The 27,269-nt window shown below is 38.3% G+C and overlaps 1 protein-coding gene and 1 long non-coding RNA gene across 28 annotated transcripts in view; one reads left to right on the forward strand and one right to left on the reverse strand.

Moving 5' to 3' along the window:
• Nucleotides 1-27,269, forward strand: part of FMN1 (formin 1) — a 433,864-nt gene that overhangs the window by 150,674 nt on the left and 255,921 nt on the right. The gene's annotated exons all lie outside the window — the stretch shown is intronic.
• The window catches only part of LOC140622677 (uncharacterized), a 102,722-nt gene continuing 83,285 nt past the window's right edge, over nucleotides 7,833-27,269 (reverse strand). Inside the window, exons 5-6 of one of the 2 annotated variants that reach the window (XR_012022373.1) lie at nucleotides 17,407-17,550; nucleotides 7,833-13,211 (exon numbers count right to left, since the gene is read on the reverse strand). This is a non-coding gene — a long non-coding RNA (uncharacterized lncRNA). Of the gene's footprint in view, nucleotides 13,284-17,406; nucleotides 17,551-27,269 lie in introns of both variants that reach the window. The other variant, XR_012022372.1, reaches the window with a different exon arrangement.

A 27,269-nucleotide genomic window follows, 5' to 3' on the forward strand; every position in this document is an offset into this window, starting at 1 on the left:
ACTTAGAGACTCATAGGGGCCCTGTTCTAGAATAATATCACCTTATTCTCAGTAATTTTTCTTTTTGATTGGATTCTTCATTTTTAAAGCTTTCCAATATTACTTTCTTATATTTGTTTTCATGATGTTAATAATTTCCACTCCAGTCATCGGTACATCACAGTTCTGGTTGCTTCATACCTTTGCCAACATTAGGTGTGGTTGGTCTTTTTAATTTGAGCCATGCTGTTTTTTATGTGTGTGTTTTTTTTTTTTTAAGATTTTATTTATTTATTCATGAGAGACACAGAGAGAGAGAGACAGAGACACAGGCAGAGGAAGAAGCAGGCTCCCTGTGGGGAGCCCCATGCAGGACTCATCCCAGGACTCCAGGCTCATGACCTGAGCCAAAGGCGCCCAAGCCATTCTGTTTTTAATTCGTGTTTCCTGATCAAGTATTCTTTGATATGCTTTTTGGCTCATTGGGTATTCAGGTTCACTATTCAAGTCACTCGTCTGACTTTAAGAGATTGTCTATCTTTTATTATATTGTAAAGAAGTTCTTTTTATATGCTGCATATGAGTCCTTTGGTTAATTGTGTTGGACATGTTTTCTTCCACCTTTTCTCCTCCTTAATGGAGCCCTTTGATGAATAGAAATTCTCAGTTTTAGTACTGTCTTGTCCTTATGGTTAGGCATTTTGAGCCACTTTCAAGTAATTTTTATCTTAACTCCATCATGAAAATATTCTCTTCAGTTATCTTAGAAAGGCATTAGTGCTCTTCATTTAGACCTCCGATATTCATGGAATTAACTTTTGTGTCGGAGTTGAAGTGTGTGTGTGGGGGTGTCAAGTTTGTTTTTCACATACCCAAATTATCTTGAAGTTTTTCCTAAAAAAAAAAAAAAAAAAAAAAAAACCACCTTCCCCTGACCACACCAATTCTCCATTCTGTTCTACCATTCTCTAAGCTTATCTAACCTTGTAAGAGTTTAACCCTGTGTTAATAACTATAAATTTGTAATAAGCCGTGATCTGCTAGTGGCCTCTTACCTTGGTTATTCTCAGGTCTTTGTATGTCCGTATGCGTTTTAGAATTTTTATCAAATTTGGCATGGTTTTGATGACATTGGCATCCTGATAATACTATGTTTTTAATTCCATAAATATCTTTACATAATGAAATAATTACTTGAATATAGTCTTCTCTAATTTCTCTCACTGTTATCGTTTTATTTGTAAAGGTCTTACACAATTTCCTTTAAACTCAAATTTATTCCTAAGTATTCTCAAATTTTTGATGGAATTAAGCCTATGTTTTTTTTTTTTAAATTCCATTTTCTGACTTTTTTGTTAGAATCTCTCTCTCATTGACCTTGTATTCAACTATGTATCTTGCACACCTGCTACCACATGGCTGTTTTTATTTTGGAAAAATAAGGAGATCTGGGAGTCTGGGTGGCTCCATGGCTGAGCATCTGCCTTTGGCTCAGATCCCAGAGTCCTGGGATCGAATCCCATATCGGGCTCCCCGCAGGAGCCTGCTTCTCCCTCTGCCTGTGTCTCCGCCTTTCTATCTGTGTGTCTTTCATGAATAAATAAATAAAATCTTTTAAAAAAAATGGAGATCTTTCCATGACAATACATACAGAGCATTTCCCTTCTACCTCATTTTTTGAAATGCCTACAGAGTAGTCAATAAAATAGTAACTGTAACGTATTGAACCATTCTCATATTGATCTTCTTATTAAAGTTTTTTAACATTCTACACAATTTCATGAAAGCATGCTTGCATCTATGTTGTGCATATCTATAAGTACTTTGATAGTTTAGAAGCAGAATTTCTGTGTTAGAGCCCTTGCCCCTTTTAACCACTGGTATTTATAGCACAATTGCTCTCTTAAAATATTGAATCAATTAATACTAAACTTAAGCAAGACTGGCCATTATTCACCCTTTACTAATATTCATTGAATTTTTGCCAACATGATGTTGAAAGTGCATTGTATTGTCTTTAATTTGCATTCCTCTAATACTAGAATGGTTGGACATCTTTTCATTTTATCTCTTGTGACTTCCTTTCTGCCCTTTTCCCTTTTGTAAATTGGGTCATTAGTCTTTACTCTTACTGTTTTGAAACAGTTTTTTATATACTAAGGGAATTAATCTCTTGACTTTTTAAAAAAGATTTTATTTATTTATTCATGAGAGACACAGACACACACAGAGGGAGAAGCAGGCTCCATGCAGGGAGCCCAACGTGGGACTCGATCCCGGGTCTCCGGGATCAGGCCCTGGACTGAAGGCGGCGCTAAACCGCTGAGCTACCGGGGCTGCCCCAATCTCTTGACTGTTGTATGTATTGCAGTCATAGTTTCCAGCTTGCCGTGTTGTTTGCCTTCTGTCTTTCATTACGTGGAAATGTTGTTTTATGTAGTCATAGTCCTGTCTTTTCTGGATTTGTTGGTGGTGGTTCCTTTTAAGGAAGATTTCCCTAACTTAAACTGTAACAATATCCTTTATTGTACTTGTATACTTTAGCTAACGCACCCATATGTTTGGATTTTTTTTTTCCAATCTAGAGTCAGTTTTTGTGTGCAGTATAGATAAGGATGTGTCAAGCCTGGCCATGTGCTGTAATAATTAGGGAGTTTGGGCTGTGGAATCTAATGTCATGGGGTTTAATTTTAGGCTTCAGCAATTATTGAGGCAAGTTAACTACCTTTACTGGGCAAATTATTGGGCAAGCTAATTGATGTAGTTTCCTTCTGTGTGTGTGTGTGTGTGTGTGTGTGTGTGCACGCGTGTGTGTGTGTTTTAAGTTGTTCAGTAGTCAATGAACTAATGCATTTAAAGACCTTAGCACAATGCCTGGCAAGTTGTAAAACCAAAGCAAAGTAAGCTGCTCTTAGTTTTGTTTCTTCTAGGTTGTTAACTACTTGCTCCGATACCATTTAATAGTTACTGCTCTGCTGATGTGGAGTGCCATCTCTCACATATGTAAATTCCTTTCTATCTGCCAACCTGTTTCTAGATCCTTTAATATTTCTGTTTTGTTTATCTAGGCCTTGTGCCAATTTTTATGTCTTTGCAGTTGATGTAGTTTTAAATTTATTTAGTTGTCTGGCAATTCAAATCACCTTAATTTTTTTTTTTCCATCTAAATTTTGTTTGGGTAGTTGTGTATATACACTGTTGAATGTGAACTGGAAAGTCAGCTTCTCAAGATCTATGAAATGATCCCAGTGGAATTTCATATTATTATGCTTAATTATATTAAAATGTAGATCAATATTAGGGGGGCCTAATAATACTGAGTCCTCCTATTCAGAAACATAATTTATCTCTTGATCCTGTTCAGGATTTCTTTTATGTTCTTTAGTAAAGTGTACAGTTTTCTTAGAGCTTATGCACATTTAAATTTCTGCGTATTTGATTGTAAATGGGATCCATTTCTCATTATGTTTTAAGTTTGGTTTTGTTGATATAGCAAGTGATTTCCATGTTTCTAATTTTAACTTTTTGTAATTGTATTGGTTCTACTAGTCTTTCAGTTGAGAGACTTGGATTTTTTTTTTTTTTGTAGATAAATTATGACAATTTCTGTTTCCATCTTGGCTGTTAAAATTTTTTTATTATTTTATTCATTCAGAAGCGTTTATTCATATTTTATATGTGTAACATATAATGGTTTACATAATAAAATGAGTAGGCATTGACCATTTTTAAGTACAGTTCAATGATGTTAAGTATATTCATATTGCACAGTGGATCTTTTTCATCTTGCAAAACTGAAACTATACCCATAACAGAACTCCTCATTTCCCCCTTTCCCTCACTCTGGCAAGCACCATCCTATTTTCCATTTCTATGAATTTGACTACTCTATGTACCCCATGTAAGTGCAACCATACAGTACTTGTTTTTTGTGTCTAGCTTATTTTAGCATAATGTCCTCAAGGTTCATTCATGCTGTAACATGTATCAGAGTTTCCTTTTTAAGGCTGAATAGTATTCCATTCTATGCATATACTGCATTTTGTTGATCATCCATCCATTGATGGGATATTGGTTGCTTCTACTTTTTTGGCTATTGTGAATGATGCTGCTATGAACATGACTGTACAGATATCTCCATGAGATCCTGTTTTCAGTTCTTTTTGGGCCTATACCTAGAAGTGGGATTGTTGGATCATATGGTAATTCTGTTATTTTTTGTGGCACCTCCATACTGTTTTCCCCAGCTGTTGCATTGTTCTACATTCCTTCCAACAGTGCACAAGCATTCTGGTTTCTCCAGAGTCTTGCCAACACTTGCTATGTTCTGAGTTTCTTGTTTATTTTTTTAATAGTAGCTGCTCTGATCCATGTGAAATAGTATCTCACAGTAGTTTTAATTTGCATTGGAGTCTTCATGTGCCTACTGGTCACTTGTATATCTGCTTTGGGGAAATGTCTATTCAAATCCTCTGCCCGTTTTCAATCAAGTTTTTAGCAGTAAAAAAATAAAACACAAATTGTACCTTTCTTTTTTCTAGTCCTTTTCTACTGCTTATTTACCTCCAAAACAAAGCTGGAAAAGTAGTGAATAGGAGACATTGTTGTGTTATTTCTGATTTTATAGGCTTCCTTCTAATGTTTACAGTTAAGCATTATGTTGGTCACAGATTTTTGGTCAACAACTTTTATCAAGTTAAGGAACATTCTTTATAGATCAGGGTTTCTGTGGTAATATCGCAAAGTAATTTGAATTTGCTATATTAAATTCAAGGATATATTTATTGAAATGACCATTTGACCTATGTAATTTTCTTTATTCTGATTATCTAGTGATTACATTTTAAGTTTGTTAGTGTGGAACTATTTCAATATTCTTGGGCTAGTCCTATTTCATCATGATGAAATACTGAATTTGATTTGTTGATTTTCTGGTTATTTTAAATAAGGAAAAGTCTTAGCCAAAAATAATGAATTCTGTGAATTCATGATAAAGAAAACTAACGGAGGACATTTCCAATATTTTAAGTAGCAAAGTATATGATGACTACAGCAAAGCTCTAGATTTGTTAAAGTAGAAATGACAACCAATTAGTTTTCAGATAATCTTCCTTGTTTTATTCTGATACTATCTTTTCCTAAATATTAAGATTTCTTCTTCAGTGTACCACCAATCAAGATAAGTAGAAAAGAACTTTGAAAAAAGCTGCTATTGTGTGTTGAGCTACATGGCATGGCTAGGATGATTCCTAGGTGGTTCTCTTGACTTAGAACACATATTGTATCTTGTGTTGTAATCTTAGAAAGTATAGGTAAATGCCTGTGACATCAGAGTTAGTGATGCTCCTAGATTATCTCTGTTATTTAGTAACATCTAGCACATTATTAGTGTTGGTGTTGAATCCATTGATGTTATTAGTTGCACAATTACAAATAAAAATGTTTATTTAACAAATGTTTACTGAGCATCTACTATGAACTAGTAAGTGTGATGAGTGATTAGAATATAAAGATGAATAAGACAAGATCCTTGCACTCAATCAACTCATGCCTTTTTTTCCTTTCCTCTTTTAGTAGAGGGGCAGTAGGTAGGTGACAGAGTACGGTGGCAGAGGTGATATGTAAAAAAAGAAGTACAACAAAACATTTACATATACTCCTTGGTAAGATAATACACACATTATGTACGTACAATATTATGTATATATACACACACACCCACACACACACATATATATATATATATATAATGTATTTTTAACGTTTATAGTAGACCACATAGAAAAGTACAGTCAGTCCTATCTAGAGTAATTAGGGTGGGCCTTCTGGGCAGATTTGGAAGACAGTAAGCTGGATAAGTCAGGTAGAGGCAATGTAGACCAAACATATAAAGGAAAGACAGAGCAGGGTTTGTTTGAAGAACTGCAAGTAGTTTATTATGATCAATAGAGAAGACACAGGAAATGATATGCAAAAGCATTAAGCCATATCTTTGGGGGAGCCATTAAAAGATTTTAGGCAGGGGAATAACAGGTCCAAATATGAGTTGTAAGATTGCTCTAGAGGTATTGAGGATGATTATGGAATAGGATGGAAGTGAGTGGGTGCTTGGGGACGTAGGAAGATGAGTTTGGAGTTCTTTGTAGTCTCCAGAGGATGGATGATAAAGATAGATTTCTATCTTCTTGTGAATGGATACATTGAAAAAATTCTTTATTTATGATACTGATTATGAAATCAGAGTTAATAAAAGTCAGTTTATACTTTTGGTTTCATTTTAGGTGATGACTTATACCTCTTGCTAAGCCTATTTCCAGGGCTATTAAAAAGAATAAAATGAGAAAATATGAATTAAAATCTTTTCCCAGCCTGAATGACTGTGGGATTTAATAGTGATATGTATTATTAAATACTATGTTTATAGACTATCCAGTTTGTGGATAAAATATGTTCAGCTCTAGGCCAACTTGCCTGAAACTCACATAAAATTAGTTGCATAATTTACCTCAGTTAATATTCTCAACAGTCTATTTCTATTTTAAACATTAAGTAATTGTCATGATTGCAACACTGAGACAAAATAACCCACTGCCATACCATGAGGGTCTCCATAATGAGCCACTCACTTTCTGAAGACATTAACTGCTCCTTCTTTGTCAAGAAGATCAATAGCATATCTTTTGAAGTTGGTTAACTGTTTACCTCTGCCTTTTTATCTTTCAAATTCTACCCATCCCACCCTGACCCCCAGTCCCAGCCTTGCTTCCTTTAGACAACCTTTGACTCCCACTCTCTCTAGAGCCTTCTGAATTCCTTGGTCGCTAGGTACTGCTCATGATAGGTCTTTTATTGTTGCGTTTTCAAATCTTAATATTGTTTAACATTTTGTGTTTGTTTTATCCCCCAATTAAGTCTTTCTCAATCTTGAGTGTGTGTGTAGGTGGAGGGGGTACAAGGAACAACTGGGGAGCCTGCTAATTCAGATATCTAGAGTAGGCCCATGAATCTGCCTTTTTCACAAGATACCCAGGCAATTTGGATCAGCAGTCTTCAAACTGGGGGGCATAGAAAAACCTTCAAAGGAATAGAGTGGGGGATAGATAATTTTGAGCAAATTACTTTCCAGATTCTCAGCTTTCATGAGTACTCTTAATTTTTTTTAAAGATTTTATTTATTTATTCACGAGACACACACACACACACACACACACACACACACACGAGAGAGAGAGAGAGAGAGAGAGAGAGAGAGGCAGAGACACAGGCAGAGGGAGAAACAGGCTCCATGCAGGACTCGATCCCAGGTCTCCAGGATCACGCCTTGGGCTGAAGGCGGCGCTAAACCACTGAGCCACTTGGGCTGCCCGAGTACTCTTAATTTAAACGAGCCATTCACCCAATTTATTAAAGGCATAAGTGCATAAGTCTCACCTATTCTAAATCTTGCTGTACCTTCCTCAAGTATAAAAACCTCCAGGGTATCAAAAGATAATTGCAAATAGTAGTATCTGGGAAGGCTTCCTTGTTAGAACATCAAAAAAAAAAAAAAAATCCATTCTATTCATTCATTCCAGGAAGAGAGTAAATATATTTCCAATTAAATTTTAATGTTTAATAATCACACGAATAGGTTTTCATGTACTGGGTGTTAATAAAAAATTTTGATACCTCAGTCCAGTAGGAAACCGGGAGCTAAAATTCTGTGATCCTGGAAAACTTTTAAAAATCGAATTATTTTTGTATTTGTATTCTATAGAAATTATGAAGGTGAAAGATAATGGACATTTAAACATAAAACTATATGACTTTGGGATAAGTTCTGGAAAAAACTGAAATGTTTCGAATGATGAAAAAGAACCATGTAAAATTTCTGAATTTTTAAAAAAGATTTTATTTATTTATTCTTGAGAGACACAGAGACATAGGAAGAGGGAGAAGCAGGATCCCTGCAGGAAGCCTGATGTGGGACTCAATCCCAGAACCCCGGATCACAACCTGAGCCGAAGGCAGACACCCAACTGCTGAGCCACCCAGCATTTCTAAATGTTAAAGCAAAGTTTGTTCACAGCCTTTTAAAACAGATAATGCTGAATGGCAAGTCATGGTGTTATTGCATTCCATTAGATACATTTAAAAGTGTAGTGGCTTTATTTTTAAGGTATCAGTATTGACAAACCCCTCAGAATCTGTCCTTTGTAAATGTTTAAACTTATAATGAAAAACTTCAGATTTCAATTTCAAAGTGTATGAGGAGTATGCTATTTTTTGGGGAAAAATTTTAGTGGGTGCATGAGCAAAAAAAGAGTTTGAAGAGCCCTGTTCTCATTTACACTTTGAAAAATACTGCCTCTGAATCACCTGTGACTGAGTTAAAACTATAGACTATGGGATCTGATCCAGGAATGACAATATACCTGATAACAGCTGACATTTATTTAATTCTGAGTGCCAAGTGAAAGTGGTGCATTCATTTCTACAGAACGTGTCAGTGGTATTTGTCTTTCCTTGTGGTTATTGCCTGGTTTTTAGTGGCTATAACTGGAAACTAAGGTTATGAAGGACACTTTCCTCACCAACAAGCCCTGCTCAGAGAACCTGCTCCCCTCCCCTGCTACCCTGCACCTGTGGAGTCAGCTGGTCTTTATAGACTCTGAGAGGAAGCTCACTCACACTCAGATCAGCTGCGGTGTGTTGGAAGGAGAGCGGGAACGTGGCTGTCTCTACCTGAACTAAGAGATTCTATCCTGTTGTGCTGCCCCTGGAGAACCATCCAGCTTCTGTTGTCTGGGGTATGAGCTAATAATCTTCCAGAACTCTAAGACTGGTCTCTGAGAGGTCAGCAAGAAACGAGTGCAGTGCCTGTCTTACTATATTTCTTAATTGTACTATAGATCAGGAATAAAATAAATCAGTTACTGCAAAGTTCAAAGTCATTAAAAAAATGTGGTTACAACCTTGATAAGATATATAGGACAAAGAACAGAAGGAAATATAGCAAAATGTGAACAGTGGTTGCTTTAGACGGGTGGATTTTCCTTTGTTTCCTAAATTCTAATACTAAATATAAGCATGCTTCTATTGCCTTGATAATTTGAGGGAGGGAATATGAGGCACTCATAAATGGTACAAAAGGGTACTCTACTCTTGTATTAGTATTTCCGTATTTTATTGATAATAGTAATGAATTTTTACATCTCCTGAGACATACAGAAATGACTAAATGTACATGGATTAAATAATTCGATTTTAATGTTTATTTTAATGCAGTGTAGTAGATAATTATCCTTATTTTACTGATGAGACTATTGTAGCTTGTTAAAGTTATATACTTTTCTTGGGCTTTGCAAAACTAGTAAAGAGAGGAGCCAATACTTGAGCCTTGGCAGTTGGCTACAGAACCAATATTTTGTGCTATTGAACTGACAGACATGTCAGTTCATAGCATGCTGTCTCCCTTCAAGATAAAGGAACATTTCTAAGAAATGGGGATTCACTTTGGAATGAATAGAAAGAAAGGAGTATGGAATATACAGTGATAATGAATGGATAAAATCTCTTAACATTGGTTTCTTAAATTGCAAAGTATTTAACTTAATAGACATTCAAATGAAGCATTTCAAATGAAATTGTTTGGTGGTGTTGCTTGAATGCTTCCTACACGCCTGCTATTATGTGCTAGACATTTGAGTTACATCTATGAATCAAAACAGAAAAAAGATTCCTGCCCTCAAGAAGTTTACATGGGGGTGACGGGTGGGAATAGTGAATACAGATAATAAAGAACTATGGTAAATAAATTATATAGCATATTAGATGGTGATAAATGGTGCGGGAGGGGGGGAAAGCTAGATAAGAAGCAATGGGACTGTGGTAGTAGGGTTTGTTGCAGTTTTAGATAGAGTGGTTAGGGTGGGACTCATTGAGAAGACAACCTTTGAGCAAAGATACAAGGCAAGAGAAAGAGATAAAGGAATGCCCGGAGAGGGAATGGCCAGTGTGATGACTCCTAAGTATGGGATGGGCATGGTATGGTCTGTTTAACTGGAGCAGTTAATCCACTAGCCAGAAGGAGAGATTCTTAGCCTGGGATCTAAGGACCTTTGAGGGGTCTAGGATAGAATTTTCAGGGGTTTATTAACTTGGATAAAAAAAAATGTCATTTTTATCTTTAATAATAACATCTAACTGAAATCAAACATTTCTTTCAACCACAAACGTAGGCCAAAAACCTTTGTGACCTTGTCAGAAATAGAAATCACAGATAGTGTCATGTTATATTATAGCTGTTGCTATCATAAAATATGGTTTTGTTCATCACCACGTCACATCAGAATTATGTTAGTAGTTAGGCCTGCCACTCGATCTTATTATTTAGTGACCTAATAAAGGAATGCATCTGTTCCTGTGTTACAATTAAAAATATTTTGACAATTCAGTTGGTTTCCTTTATGATCTGTTGTATCTGAGAAAGGGTCCATAGACTGCCAACTGCCAAAGGGGTCTATGGCACATGCACAAAAAGATTAAGGAATCCCTGGTGTGCAACACTGTTGGCCCGTGTAGGACATTGTTTGACACCGACGTCTGTGCTGAGAATGGAATGGGGAGCTGGTAGAGAATTTTGAGCAGGGCAGGACATGAGTAACGTTTGTTTGCAAAAGCTCACTCTTTGGCTGCTGTGTTCACCTCCAGTGAGGCAGCAGGTAGACCCAGGGTTGCAGTTACGGGGTTATAATGGTGATTCAGACAAGAGATTGTACTTGTTCAGGAGATGGTAGCTTGGACTACAGTTGTTAGCAGTGGATGCAATAAAAAGTAATTGGATTCTGGATTGATTTTGGAGATAGAACCATCAGGATTTAGTGATAAATTGGATGTGAGGAAAAACAGGGATGATGTCAGGATTTTTGACTTGAGCAATGGAAGGATCAAATTGACATGGACTGGGGGAGAAGACTGGGTGTAGAGGGAATATCAAGTCTTTCTTTCTTTCTTTCTTTCTTTCTTTCTTTCTTTCTTTCTTTCTTTCTTCCTTCCTTCCTTCCTTCCTTCCTTCCTTCCTTCCTTCCTTCCTTCCTTCCTTCCTTCCTTCCTTCCTTTCTTTCTGTCATTGTTTCTGATGTGAAACTTAGGATGTTGATTTGACATACACAAGGAAGTGTTAGCAGGCATTTGGCTTTGTGTGTGGAGTTGGGGAAAAGGGTTTGTAAGCTGTGGATATACATTGGGAGTTATTTGCACATATTGGTGTTTAAAACTCAGGTTGAATGAGATGCTTGAGTGTAGATGGAAAAGGGGAACGAGGAGTGACCCACGGGAACTCCAACAGGAAGAGATTGAGACAAGGAGAAGGAATCTGCAAAGTAAATGGAGAAGGGGAGTCCAGTGAGGTAGGAGGAAAACCAATAGATCTGGAGTCCTGCATGCTAAGTGTAAAAAGACCTATCAAGGAGAGACGTAATGTGCCAAATGGTAGAGCAAGTAAAGACTGGGAATTGGCCACTGAATTTAAAAACAGAGGATATTGGAGAGTACTGGTGGGGGAGGGGGTGAAAGTTTAAATTGGAGTGGCTTGAAGTGAAAATGACAGTTGGAGACAGTTATATAGGAAATTTTTTTAGAAGTTTCATTGCAAAAGGAACAAAGTTGGGGGAATAGCTGAGGGGGCACACAGAATTAAAAGAAAGCTTTCATTTTTTCCTGACTAGGATGGGACAAATAATAGCATTTTTATATGCTAAGGAGAGAGTTCCAGTAGAAAGGGGAAATTTGGTGTAGGATGAGGGAAGAGCTGCTGGAGTCATCTCTTTGAGCATATGAGTAGGGTAGAGATCTTGTGTACTAGCAGAGAGGCTGGCTTTGACAGGAGCATGGAAAAGCCTCTCTAGTAATCTGAGCAGAGAATGTGGGTATCTATGCTGCTATGCTGGGTGGGAGGATGTGGAGTTCTTGTAGCAGCTTCAGTTTTTTCAGTGAAGCAGGAAGCAAAGTTAGCCATTAAGAGTAAAGATGAAATAATAGGAATTGTGAAAACAGCTAAAAATACATACCTGTGTGCCAGGCACTGCTCTAAGCACTGTGCAAACATTAATTCCCATCTTCATAATAACCTTGTCAAGGAGGAAATATCATTATCCCCTTTTACAGATGAGGAAACAAAGGACACAGGAGGTAAAATAATTTGACCCAGGTTCTACTGCTCATGAGTGGCAGAGCTAGAATTCAAACCAGGCCTTCTGGATCTAGAGTCTGCTCTCTCAATCATAATGGTATCTATTGCCAGATTGACCTTCCAAATGGTAGTACCCATTTCTTTTTCTGAAGCGGTGACCTCCCATCCTACAAAATGGGATATTATACTATCTGCCTCTAAGGATTAGAAAAAGTAGGATAAAATGCTTAGCACGTTGCCTGGTTCATAGAAGATAGTAAATGTTGATGCTAACAATAGTTCTGGCAGCAGTAATCTTTTTGCTGATAATGATGAGGTCATTACCTTAGGACTCTATTGATTGCTTTTTAGACAACATTAGGTTTCATGATTTAAAGGTGTTTTTCAATTGAACAAAGATGGTATCTTAATCTTTGTTACTATTTCTTTGATTACTGGCAAGATTGAACACTTGCTGATACGTTTATAAGACATGGAAACAGCGATCTGACTTTGTATTTCCATGACATCTGTTCCCACAGTTACTGGGGCCATGAGCTGCAAAGAGAATGCATGGATTCCTGAGCCTGGTCTCCAACTTATTGGTTGTGAGAGCCAAGGGAATGGAGCCGGCAGAGGCTGGTTGGCTGGATGCATGTGGGGGCTCATGCAGCTCTGGCTTCTCTATTAGGGATAGCCATGAATGTGGCTCCAGGAATCACCTTCATGAAATGAAGCACATAATGACTGTTGGAAGAGGAGAAGAATAAATGTCGCTAAAGATGGACACTGTAATGGCCATGGGGAAAAACCTGTGGACGTGTGGAGATGAGTTGGTGCTGACTAGTTGGTGCCATGAGCAGTGGGTTTCAAGAAACCACTAATTAGGGTGGATCTCCTGGAGAGGACTGGGTATGAGTCAGATGTGCTCTGTGGAATATGAATCCTCTCTGAGGAAGTCCATGTCCTCAGGCTCGACCCGTAGCAGATACTCCATGATGCTGGCTCCTTCTGGTGGTGATGGCCGAAAGCTTAGGTTGGCATACCATGCTGTTTTTTGTCCTCTTCAATGACTATTGAGCTGGCATAGGGTTAAGAGTGAATTCTGTCACCAGGCTTTTTGGGTTCAAATCCTGGCTGTATTCCTTATTACCTAAGTGAATATGGACAAGTACTTAATCTGCGACTTGGTTTCTTTATCTATAATATGGGGTAATAATAACAATACCTCTTGCATAAAACTTTTGTGAAGATTGAGTTAAAAATATATTTCACCTAATGTATGATACACATTTTCCAGTTCTGTAATTATGTTGTGTTTTACCGTTGATGACATTTTACATTTATTATTGGTAGCATTTTCTTCTTTCTTGGTGGTACTTAAATACTGATGGATCTTAGAATCAATGCGTGTCTTGTGTTTGAGGAAATGTGTATTAGTAAATCATTAGACATGGGTTAGTAATAGAAAATGCTATATAAAGCATCATTTATTTGGTTTATAATCACAACCAGAACCTAATGATTCCACTAAACCCACAGGGATATTTTTATTGCAAGTTCCTTATCCTTGTACTGTGAGAGCTCTTAAAAGCAAAACAAAAATTCAAATAAGTCAGAATATCAGCGCATAAAGAGTCACATGATCTTTTGGTCCATTGGGGCTTCTGGGATGTATTATGTGACTTTTAAAATTTATTTTTATTTTTTAATTTTTTTGTATTATGTGACTTTTAAGGCTACTTTTCTTGTTATGCTCCACTCTTGACCCCCCAGGTTAGACCCTCTACTTTGCTTTTATGACCACGTGGACAACCCATTTTCAATACCAGCCTCTCCATCCTTACAGTGGTATTCTTTGCCAGTGCAGCCAGCTATACTCGATGTTCTGGACCTTACTTTTATTCAAGAGAGCTTTAATTTTGAAATTGAATGATAACATCCCCATTTCTGTCCACCACCTTCTGTTATTCCAGCTTTCCCCTTCCAGTTCTCCAAAAACATAGATCCCTTCTCTTCCACACAGGCTTGGCTCCAAACATCTTTCTTCATGCCTGTTGGCATCTCCTGCCTTCACTCCTTCCTAGGGCACTAAGATTCTCTCTGTTCAGCCAGATTCTTGGTGTTGTCCTTGATTTCATTACCTTATCACCTTTAGTAACATGCATTTGACAAAATCCCAGCCCTGGAGAGATCCAAATATTTGTTTCTTCCCACACTGTCCAGGAGCTCTGATATACGTTCCTGGCCTATGCTCTTCGCAGCACCTGCTGCTTCAAATATTTTCCACTTCCTTCAAGACCCCTAGTTCTTTTACTCTCCGTTTATTATGAACCTATGACCTCATTTCAAAGCCATAATGAGGCTTCAAAATATGGTAGAAAACATATTAGAAGTAATCAGGAAACCTGTGTTCTGAACAGCCATGTGACTACCCCCCCTCAAGTCAAATAATGTGTTTTTGCCTGCTGATTGAGATTTTATTTGGCTATTAGTTTTTCCCTATGTACTTTGCCTACAAAGTACAGTAGAGAGGGTTAGCCTAGGTGACTTCTGGTGACCACCTTTAAGAGTCTGATTTTATGATTTAAGTTTTGTGTGGCTTTTTTTTTTAAAGATTTTATTTATTTATTCATGAGAGACACAGAGGCAGAGACATAGGCAGAGATAGAAGCAGGCTCCCCACGGGGTGCTTGATGTGGGACTCCATCCCAGAACTCTAGGATCCATCCCAGAACCCAGAACCTGGGCCAAAGGCAGATGCTCAACCACTGAGCCACCCAGGCATCCCTTTGTATGGCTTTTAAAACTAGCTTGAATTTGCAGAAAGATTATGATAATATCATTTCGTTAGGTAAAACATAAGAATTCTCACATGTCATAAAAACTAAGAAGACCTGTTACCTTTTGTGATGGCAAATTTATCCTTTTTCTCTATTATTATTTTTGAATTGTGAAAATTACTTCTTATGGTTTGACCTATCATTCTAACCATAGGAAGGAGGAGAAACTCAAGAAGTGCCTTGTTTCTATAATAGTTAATCAAGACTTGGCCTTGGGGAGCCTGGGTGGCTCAGTCGGGTAAGCCTCTGACTCTTGGTTTCACCTGGGTTTATTATCTCAGGGTCATGAGATGAGCCCGGTGTGGGGCTCCATGCTCAGTGCAAGTCTGCTTGAGATTCCTTCCCCCTTCTGCTCCTCCCCCAGCTCGCATGCCTGTGCATTCTCTCTCTCTCAAATAAATAAATAAATAAATAAATAAATAAATAAATAAATAAAATATTAAAAAAAAAAAAAAAGACTTGAACTTGAATCTTAGACTGGGTGGGGGCTTTGCAGAAGAAAGATGTGTTTCTTGACCAGGTCCTATTCTGGAGTAGGTAGGGCTCTGTTGGCATCGCAGCCCTAGGAGCTTTGTTGCCAGACTGAGCTAAGCATGGCTATGAAATGAGCTGATCCCTTCTCATGCTGCCCAGATGGTGCATTTCTAAATGATAATCTGGCAGGTTACCTTGGGATTTACCACTTAAGTGGAATTGCCTAAAAGCTCTTGCCTTTTTTATGCTTATTTTTTCCCCATCTGCCATCCCTTCTATGTATTCCCAACATTTGAGCATTATTTCTGGATGCTAGAATTTCAGGGGAACTATAGTACATCAAGGAAGAACCCAGTTCCTGTATAATAGCTTTTGGATCAATGCAGAATTAGCTTTCATGGCCTCATTAGCTTGGATAGAGGAGAGCTTGGATGTAGCAGCCAGCAGAGGAGCATACTTTTTAGAGTCAAGATGTATGTGTCACTTTCTAGCCTCATCAGACATCATTGTTTGGGGATAAACCCACGGATGCTATAGTTCTCGAGCTTGGCCGTATGTCAGAATCACTTGGAGTGCTGTCAATCCCAGTGCCCAACAAGCATCTCATATCAATTACCTCTGTCTCTGGGCTGGGATCTATGCGAAGTAGTTTTTAAACCAGCTACGTATTGGGTGATTCTATTACGTTGCCACAGCTGAGAATCTCTGACTAAGGGCATTAAATTGGTTGGCCTTCCCAAGTAAGCTGGTTGTATCTCCAGTTCATCTCTATTGATTTTTTTACTCTGGTAACAATGCAGCAAGATCAGAGGTGGTCAGCTGCACATGACTGATTTTCCAAAGTGTGTTGCAACCTCTGAGTAGTGACTGTATTTTGCCTGTGAATCAGTGTAGACTTCTCTTTATACGTTGTCAGTGGTATTCTGAAGTTTCTACAAGAAGGGAAAGTGGGTGATTTGTGTATTGTGTGTGTGCATATCTTTGTTTTAGTTAATATGTTATTGTTTGTTCACTTGGAAAACTTGATAATTTACTTCATCATAACTTGGTGAGAAATTATCCGAAAGGATCAGATTACTTGGGGAAAAACAAAACTGAAAGTATTGTGAAACTAAACAGCATCCAGAAGATTTTTTAAAAAACGTGTTAAACTGAAATGTCTAGAACCAGTGTTTCTGGCTGGTGAAAAGGCTGGCATGCCAGTTGCCATCCTTGGGTATACACATTCTTCCAATATTTATACATTCTCAGCCCTTTGAATACAGTTCCCACTAAGAATTCTTAGAGATCCAAAAGTGGGATTGCCAGATAAAATATAGGTTGTCCAGTTAAAATGTGAACTTCAGATAAACAATGAATAATTACTTAGTATAAATAGGTCTTAAGTATGACATGAGACACACTAAAACAGTTATCTCTTATTTATCTAAAGTTCACATTTGACCAAGTATCCTGTATTTTTATTTTCTAAATCTGGCAACTCTGGAGATGTTGGCTGGATGGAGAGCCAGAGCACTGTGCAGTTCTTCTGGGCTGGATCTCCTCCATGTGACCTTGCCTCTCACCATATTCCTGCATGGAATATGTAGAAGCTGCTACTCAGCTGTGCAACCCACAGTCTTACTCTGCTGTCTTCCTATATGTCTGATAGGTTTTCCCATCTTTGGTATTAGGACTAAGAGACATAGGTTTGAAAAGAACCACACACGCACACACACAATCTGCACTTAAATTCTGAATGGTAGAAGCAATGTTAGTTGTGACCTACTTCCAGCCAGTAAGCCCTGTGGCAGGTGCAGTATGTTGTATTTGAGTACTTTTCCACCATTTGGGAGATGCAAGAGTCCTGTCTCCCTTAGAAACCTGGGCATGTGGCCTGGCCTCCTGGGTACTTGTCTGGCCTGGTTTACTAGAAAATTCCACTCTCAATCAAGTTAAAACTGGCTAGCTTTCACTTACCTCTCCAGAGACTGACCTTCACCTTCCTCTCCTGAGGTTCGTTTTGTTGGTCTTAAATAAAGGGCTCTGTCAGTTGAGTCGAGGCACAAGCTGGAACTTCTTCCAAAGTTTTCCATCGAGTCAACTAATGCTTATATGTGCCACCTGAAAAGGGTGGGGTGGGGAGGGAGGGAGAGAATGTGGGTGTTTCTTACTAGTACTGTATATATTAATTCTGTTTGAGGTGGGCAATTTTTCTCACTTGATTATAAAGCTAAACCCAGTCTTACGTGCACATAGTCTATACTGTGAAATTTTGGAGATAGCCGTTATTATATATAGAAGACAGTCCCGAATCCTGAATCATTTCAAACTTGTAGAAAAATAGCAAAAAATATATAGTATATGTATACCACCTGTATGTAAACATTTTGCCATAATTTCTTCAGACTTTTAAAAGCCAGGGTTGAGGCCCGTGTCACAATCCTCCTTTAATCCATTTTCTCTGCCCACCTCCCCAGAGTTCCCAAAGTTGGTGTGGGAGCCGCCCCAACGCAGAACTGTAGGAGGCGCCATTCCCAGGCAGCCTGTGTGTTCCTAGGCAATGTGCAGTGTGGGTTTTCTAAACCCTGTACAAACAGTATTAATGTATAAATTTTGATGATCATATTATTGTAAATGACACTAGTTTTGTCTCTTCCTAATTCTTACGTGTTATTTCTTCCTGCCTTGTCCCAGACCTCTGGCATAATATAGGAAAATAAGGGCAACAGTGGGCATTCTCAATCTTGCTTCCTGAAGTTTCCTATTACATTTGAAGTTTGCTGAAAGTTCTTGATAGATATCATGAATTCGACTCCCTTCTGTTAATGGAAAGTTGGCTTTTCTTCTTTTTAAAATCAAGAATGAATGTTGAACTTTATTAAGATATTTTTCTGTGTCATTCTGTATTGTTTTGAGATTTTGAAGTAATGGTTTTTCTCCTTTAGTATATTGTGGTAGATGTCACTGATAAATTTTCAGATGACATGTAATTCTTGCATTCTTAGAATAAACTCTGCATAGTTGCATGGTTTATTTTCACACATCACTGAACTAGCTTTGCTAATTTTTGTTATTTTTAGTCTGTCCTTTTTCTGTTTTTAATTGCATTATAAAAAGAGAACATGGGGGACGCCTGGGTGGCTCAGTGGTTGAGGGTCTGCCTTTGGTTCAAGGTGTGATCCCGGGGTCTTGGGATCGAGTCCCACATCGGGCTCCCTGCATGGAGCCTGCTTCTCCCTCTGCTTGTGTCTCTGCCTCTCTGTGTGTCTCATGAATAAATAAATAAAATCTTAAAACAAAAACAAAAACAAAAACATGGTCTGTATAATAGTATTCACTTTGAAATTTTTAAAGAGATTTTCAATATGAATCATCAGTTTTTGCAAATATATGTGCCTAAAAAGGATGTGTATTGTTGATTTGTTGGGTTCTGGGTTATATATGATCAGGGTTATTAATTGTATCAGTCAGTGTTTTTATTTGCTTGATTTAGTAATTTATGATGGAGGGGTATTGCTAGTCCCCTATTTTACTTATTTCTGTCAGTTTTTGCTTTATATATTTTAAGAGTAAGGTGTTAGTTGCATTCAAGGTCATGATTATACCTACCACCTAACTTAAGAAATAAAACATTACAAATGCATTCGAAGCATTTTGTATGCCCTTTACCATCCCCTTAGGTGAAATTGTTTGTTAATCCCGTGTACTTCTTTATACATAGGTATACAATCCCCAAACAATATATAAAATGGTTATGTGTTTTAAAAGTCTTTAAAAAAGGCATCCTCCTATGTGTATTTTTTGGTGACTTTTTCTCTCAGAATTATTTGTTAGATAATCTGTGTCAGTATGTATAGCTCTAGGTCATTTATTTTATTTTTATTTTTTAAATTATTTTTAAAAAGATTTTATTTATTTATTTGAGAGAGAGCACAAGCAAGGGGAGCTGCAGAGGGAGAGAGAAAAGCAGACTCTCCGCTCAACAGGGAGCTGCTGTGGGCTTGATCCCAGGACCCTGAGCCACCCAGGAGCCCTGGTTCATTCATTTTAATATCTGCATAGTATCACTTTGAATATATCACTCGATATTTTCTTAGCTGTTTTGGTGATACAAATTTAAATTTATTCCCACTTTTCATGGTTAGGAACAATGCTTCTAGTAAATGTTCTTTTTTTTTTTTTTTTAACATTTGTGCTCATATGTGAATGCTTCATCAGGAGTAAATTTGAAGTAGCGTTTTTGGTTTTATTGGTGTATACCTGTAAATTTAATATTGACAAAATGATCTTTAGAGAGGCTGTAGCAATTAATGCTCTCATCAATAATGTGTGAATTCTCATTCTTCTTTCTTACCAGCAGTTGGTATTAGCAGACTTTTTAACCATTCCCAGTCTGATGTGTGTGACATAATATCCCATTGTGGTTTTAATTTGTGTTGTTTTGAAGCCAAGAGAGTTTGTTCTTTTATAGGCTTATTAGATATTTGGAGCTCTTCTTCCATGAATTGACTGTCTGTTTGCTTATTTTTTTTTATTCGTTGCTTCTTTTATTTCTTTATGGTATCTGCTTGTTCTATATGCTAATCTTTTATCAGTTATATGCTTTGCAAATGTTTTATCTATGTATATAGTGTATCACTTTCTAGCAACTTAATATACATCATTTTGGTAATTTTAATGCAACTCAATTTAAAAATAGATTTCCCTCTTGTTAAAAAATCTTTTTTTAAACCCCAATTTCATCAAGATACTCTAATGTCCTTCCAAGGTGTTTTTTTTCCCCCTTATGCTTTTCACATTTAGATTTTTAATCCACTGGAATTGATTCTTCTGTATGGTTTGAAGTATGAATACTTCTTATATTTGGATTAAGAAATAATCTACCCTTTCTCCACAAGTTTTGATATACATTCAGTTTCCTTATGTGAGTGGCTCTATTTACAGTCTTTATTTCCTATTTTATATGGTATATTTTGTTGTCTGTGTACCAATGGCAGAGTTCCTCAATTATGACTTTTTTATTATCCTTGTCTTTTCTGTGCTGTGTTTTTCATTAATTATCGTGTTTTTATTCACAAATTACTTCCTTGATTGTGCCAGCTTACCTAGCTTTTCAACTTTTAATTTCAATGAGTATACTTTACATTCGTAATATTTATGAATTCTTTAGTTACCTACTATTCTTTTTTAATCCATGGTGTGCTGTTACTGTCATTGTTCATAATGGTTGTTTTTATGTTGGTGAAGATTCTAAGCATGACAAGAATACTTGTAACATGTTTAATATTTAAAACTCGTGGGATTATATTTAATATTTAAATATATATTTAATATTTAAAACTTTAATACTTATTGTGGGATTTTGTGTTTCAATATTTGGTTTTGTTGCCTATGTTGACATTTAGCTTTCTTCACATGTGCTGGCAGCTTGGTTTGCAGGCTCCCTATTTATAGGTTGCTTTAAAAGAAAAAAAAAAAAAAGACAAAAAGAAAATAAGTTATCCCTCCACCTTTATGCTTGTCTATTTTGCAATTGTCTTAGCTGGTCCTTGCAAGGTCCCCAGACCAGAAGTTGGTCTTCCATTGGTGTTTGGGGTTCCCAGGCCAAGATGGTGATATGGGTATTGCAGATTTAGTCACTGGGGACAGGAGTGGGCACGGTTTGGAGTCTGGTCTTCATCCCTGTCTGTATCCTCCAGTTCAAGCCTCCAGATAGCAGTTGACAGCAGATTCTTCTATCTTCCCTTTAGCTACCCTACTCCTCCTTTCTCACTTTTTCTTTTTTAAGATGTATTTATTTGAGAGAGAGAGAGAGAGAGCAAGTGAGCATGGTAGGGAGGGCCAGAGGGAGAAGAAGAGAGAGAATCCCAAGCAGACTCCATGCGGAGTACAGAGCCCAAGGTGGGGCTTGATTTCACCGCCCTGAGATCAGGACCCAAGCAGAAACCAGGAGTCCAACGCTTAACCCACTGCACCACCTAGGCACCCCTCTCCCTTTTTCTAAGCAGCAAGCTTGCTCCCCTCCATTTTCTACCCCGCCCCTCCCCGGGGGCCCTCTCAGCCCCTGTTGCTCTACAGAAACCTGACTCCAGGCCATCCTGTCCTCCTCTGGAACCGGGGCCAAGCACTTCGGGTCCAAAGTACTGCTTGGCTGTTCTTTTCCAATTCTGTTTCTCCAGGATGTTACTCTATTTTGGTTCTCATCTGTGACTTCTAACTTTCTTGCTTTGTATTTTAGATTTCCTTGTCATGCAGGTTTGGGAGAGACTGAAAAAGGTGAACCTATAACAACTGGAGGTCTGTTGGGTCCCTTAACTTTTTGGAAACCTGGTCAGAAATATCCCTTACTTGTTCTAGTTTTTCTTTTTCCTTCTTTTTTTTTTTTTTTTTTTAAAGATTTTATTTATTTATTCATGAGAGACCCAGACACACACACACACACACACACACACACACACACACAGGCAGAAGGAGAAGCAGGCTCCCTGCTGGGAGCCCAATACAGGACTCAATCCCAGGACCTGGGATCATGCCCTGAGCCAAAGGCAGACCCTCAACTGCTGAACCAACCAGGCGTCCCCCAGTTTTTCTCATCTAGTTACCATGTCCACACTAGTCCATCTTTCATAGTAAAGGAAAGCGTTCATTTCACACTCTGGTCCACCCTCCTCAGTCCCCACGTGCCCACCCCTGCAGAACCCTGTGTCCTGGTGGCTGAATTTCAAGTTTAAATATGAAGTATTGTGACTGCCACCTAATGGCAGTCATGGGGTACTTTCAGCCGTGGCCTGGATTTTATTCTGACAAGTGTGTGCCTCTCTAGATTTGCTTCCTGGCTTTGACATGCTACATGAATAGAAAGGGAAATATAAGTTGTAGGGAGCTTGTTATGTTCCTGGGGTTCAAAGCTGTTTAGTATCTCTCCTTTAACAGAAAATAGGGGTTTCAGAAGAAAACCACAGGGAAAGGTGAGTTATCCCGCACCGGGAGCTGGAATTTCATTGAATGGATGTCCCGGTGGTAAGCTGTCTAATGGGGCCTGGCCCTGAATACGTGCCTGGGGCATCTGGGTAAAGTCAAGACATATAGCCATGAATTTGCTGACCTTTGTACCTATCTTATACCATCACCTTGGGACATACAGACTCAACTGCTAAGTATTTAAAGGATACACATACCTTAATCATCGCCCGCTTCCCTTCAGTTTATCCTCTTCCCTAAGCCCTTTTCTGTCCGTTCCAGTTATTGAAAGCCTCTAAAGTGGTCTGAGTCTCCACATAGTAAGCTTAGCTGGACACTTAGCACGTTTATCAACTACGACTGCAATAATGCTGTGTAACAGGCTGTACTGAAACCTAGTAGTTTTCAATCTCAAGCATTTATTTGCAGAAGTCATCTGTGGTTCAACCGAGGCAGGCTGGGCTGTTGCACGCTGTGCACAGACTGGATGTGGCCACTGACTATGGTGAGGGCATAGGTCTGTGCTGTGGGCCCCAGGCAGACTGAGGAGTGGTCACCTGGGGTATGTTCTTTTGTGAAAGAGTGGGAGTGAAGGAGGCAGGCCAAACTGGGTGCAAGCAAATTTAAATGGTCTCTTTCCCATCATGTCAGTTCACTCTCCCCTAAGAGAGTATCTCCTGGGGCTTTTGGAGATACTCTGTATCCCAAGCAGAAAGGGCAGGCATGAGTGCATGAGTACCTGCTGAGCAATGTTCCAGGCTTTGACAGCTGTGTATCAAACAAGTGAATGGAATAAAATCTTTTAAGAAAACAAAAGCTTCATGTGTTAATACTTCAGTGTAAGTGCGAAAAGCTTCTAAGACAATTGAAAAGAGAAGTCTTGGGGATCCCTGGGTGGCGCAGCGGTTTAGCGCCTGCCTTTGGCCCAGGGCGCGATCCTGGAGACCCGGGATCGAATCCCACATCGGGCTCCCGGTGCATGGAGCCTGCTTCTCCCTCTGCCTGTGTCTCTGCCTCTCTCTCTCTCTCTCTCTTTGTGACTATCATAAATAATAAATAAAAAATTAAAAAAAAAAAAAAAAAGAAAAGAGAAGTCTTTCAGGCTGGAAATGTGTGCTGTTCCCTTTCTTACACCCACCCACTGCCTCGACAGTGCCTGGCTTGTGGAGACACTAAACACATGAATGAAAGAGCTACCAGGCTTAGAGAGAAACTCCTAGGCTTCAAGAGTTGGGATAATCTCCCAGTCTATGAATACTGGCATTTTTATATTTCTGCCTGAAAAAATCCTAAATGTCCTTAACCACAGAGAGAGATTGAAAGATAAATTCCTAACCTCGCGGGATGTCTTCCAGCTCTTGTCCAATCATGTATTTTTCTGATAATGGAAACTAGTCATCTCCTTTTTATACCTATCTAGAACAACATAATGGCTACTTTCACTGATGATTCGTATAACTTCTACATGACCTCATCCTTTTTGAGGAGACAGGATGAATCTCTATCCAAATTTGATTCAGATGCTAAGATTGATGACTCCACACATATACCACACACAAAAGAGGGTAGGAAAACGTTCACTTACTAAAATAATGAGACTTCTGGGGAGAGCAGGCCAGAAAAGGCCTTGAAAGGAAGGAGACTGGTTTGGGATTTTACAGTGTTTAGGGGATAGAGCTGGGCTGAGGATCCCCACTTACGGGCAGTAGCTTGTGTGGTTCTAATTCCCTGCTTATGTCAAAGGCTCGTTATTTAGATTGTCCAGATGTGAGGCAAAGGGGACGAGGGAGAGGTATTATTAGCAGTCTGGCATCAAAAAAAAAAAAAAAAAATTTGGGCTCCTTATTATACACTTCCACTGTTATTGTTGCAGGTCCACTGATAAAGAGGTGTTATATTGATATTTATTTCAGGTGATGGACCTGCTGGCAGCTGTTGACTTGGATTATACTCCATTTTTTTCTCTGGACTCCACTGACTTTAATCTTCCTCGATTGTTTCTAACAGATACCAAAGCAGCGATCCCTGCCCTGACCTGTACAACTACATGCATTGTTTATGCATGTTTCCCTCCCATGGCGAGGGAAACAAATCTAGAAGACCTACCGTGTACCAAGAACAGGCCAAATGCTTTGCCCTCCTGAGCATATAAATATGAAAGCTCAAATTTTATTTTATTCTTAGGTATTGAAGTAAGTTGTCTGTGATTTTACCTTTGATGATCCAGCACCATTTTTATTAATGTTAGGGATAGTTGGAGAAAGTTTCTGCATTTGTTCTTGGGTAACTTTGTTTGAATTCATCCCTCAGTAATTCCCAAATGACATCTCTTGTGTACCAGCTCTGTGACTTGGAGCATATATTTATACATTTTTACTACTTTAAAAATTTTAACCTTTTTTGTACTGTGTAGGACTTTCTGTGTGAGTAAAAGTAACCTATCTTCAGAGGCAGTGGTTCTCAAACTATAGAATGCATCATGACCACTTGGGAGCCTTGTTAGAGCATCCTCTGAGTTTTTATTGAGTCTGGGGTGGGCCTGAGAATTAGCATTTCTGAGAAGTTCCCAGTGATCTTTAGTTCCAGAGACTAAACTTTGGCCAACACTATCTTATAACAGTAATATTCATGAAGTTGTGGGCTTAATGTGCTATTTTGATTTTTTTCCTAACATATATTAAAATAAATATTCACCTGTTAAAGTTCAGCTGTCTATTAGCCAAAAAAAAAAAAAAAAAGACCTCATATTGTGCATGCAAAGCTTTGGAAACTCTGACTGAATATTCTCCAGGTATAAATTCAGAGAAAGGATCCTTTGCCTTTAAGACTGAAGGTATGTGCTTTAACCTGTGTGTAGCAATGTGAGGCAATGGGTCAAGCCAATGAAAGGTGAAGGCAGTGCAAATTAGAATGCATGAGCAGGAAGAGAGCCACAGTTCTCATCCATTAGGGAATCAGGAATTCTCTAATTCTCTAATTCTCCAACTGTATGCATGATCCATTTCTTCCAATGGGATGTGTGTGTATCTGTGTAGGGGAAGGGTTTGGATACATGTAAGAGCATATAAGTGAAAACCAGATACAACCACAAACTGGTGGCCATAGTTCTGAAAGTCCCAATAGAGAAAATAGATGAATCATAATCACATAACTTGATGGGACCAGCCATTGTAACTCACACTGTTCATGTTAACCCTGGACTCGTCAAACCTCCCTGGGGTTAAAAATGCCCTAGGCCCCTTTTAAAAAGTTACAGAAAGGATTTATCAAGTCCACTAGTGATTCTAGTGATTGGGTGAAGCCAGCAACCTTTAAATGCCTGGGAACTTTGAGCATTGGTTGTACCTGAAGCTTACCCAACTATAAGAAGAACAGTAGTAGCAAACGAACAACTCCACAGGGCAAAAATCACAGGCTTGTGGGCCAGAAGGACCTTGCCGGCACTTACTAGCATTTGAGTTGGGGAAAGGTGTTCAAACTGTGTACCTCAGTTTCCTTATCTGTAAACCCACCTTGTGAGTGTGATGTGAAGATGTCATATATTAATTATCTGTCTCAAGTGCTTAGAACAGTTACTGAAAAATAGCACTCAGTGTTACTTGTACCCATTTATAATTAAGGGAAACTGAGTGGAACTCTAGTTTTGGTGACTACATGCCTCCCTATGTTAGTGAGATCACCTTCAATTCTGCTCTTGGTGAATTGGAAGATGCATACTCTCATGATACTCGGCAGAAAGCCTGTTTTGTTGTTGTGAGCTGATTGAAAAAAAAAAAAAAAAGAAGGTTTGTGCTACAAAAGGGATCCATTCAAATTAGATTAAGTACTTGACTAGAAAGAATTTTTTTTTTTTTTTAAATGGAGGTAAGTTCTTAAATATTTTTCCCCAAAACGTTGAATCCTGCCGGTCAGGATCCTTTTTCCTATTTCTGTCTTTTCATATAATATATTATTTTCATAAAAATATTCTTCGAGCTTCTTTCTTGTGGGCTGGGTTAATTGAATTTATTTGTTAATTTCCTTTGGGGCTAATGTAGCCTCCAAGTGGTCTGCCCTTCTCAAGCCCTGAAACTCAAAATCTTGATTTCTCTTTTTCATGTGGTAGTCCCAGAGCTACTGGAGACCAGGGTGAAATTCTCTTTTTAACAAACAAAAACATCCTTAGTCTTGAATTGAGATTTCTGCCTCACTACCCTCACGTCCGAGAAAGAAGGGCTCTACCTTTGCATCTGCAAACTTAGAAAATGTAGAGGAGGGGACTGCCACTAACTAGTCATGTTTGGAAACCACCAGTCTTGCCTAGACTCATTATTCTGTAACTTTTATATTCTCTTGTAAATCCATGGCATGAGCATTCCTTCTCAGCAATGGGGATGTGTTCTTTGCCACTTGTTACACTGGGAAATATTAAAAAATATTTGAAGAAGGGATGAGTCATGATTTGCTGGGTGTTAGCTTTGCGATAGTCTCCATCAATCTCTAAATTAGTCATAACTATATCTGTCACACCCTTACAGGTACAATTTACACAAAATGAATAATTTCAAATATATTCTGTGTAATTTCTATTTAGAATGTATATGTTATTTCCAAGGAGCATCAGTTTTGTAAGAAGGTTGGCTTAGCTACAATTTGCCAATTTTGTAAAGGCCTGGAATTGAGTTTTGATTATGCTTTTTTTCCTTACATTTTAATGTTAGGTATACATACAGAAAATGACATAAAACACATAGAGGTTAAAGAATAATTTTTCATTGACCCCCTCATGTGATGCCACCTTGCTCAATCATAACCCGACTCACTTTGTCTTTTCCTGGATCCCACCATTATCCTGACTTTTGTTACTATTATTTGCTTTCCTTTTATAGGTAATTTTTCCA

This window comes from Canis lupus, chromosome 32 (assembly GCF_048164855.1).
Source record: "Canis lupus baileyi chromosome 32, mCanLup2.hap1, whole genome shotgun sequence".
NCBI lineage: Eukaryota > Metazoa > Chordata > Mammalia > Carnivora > Canidae > Canis > Canis lupus.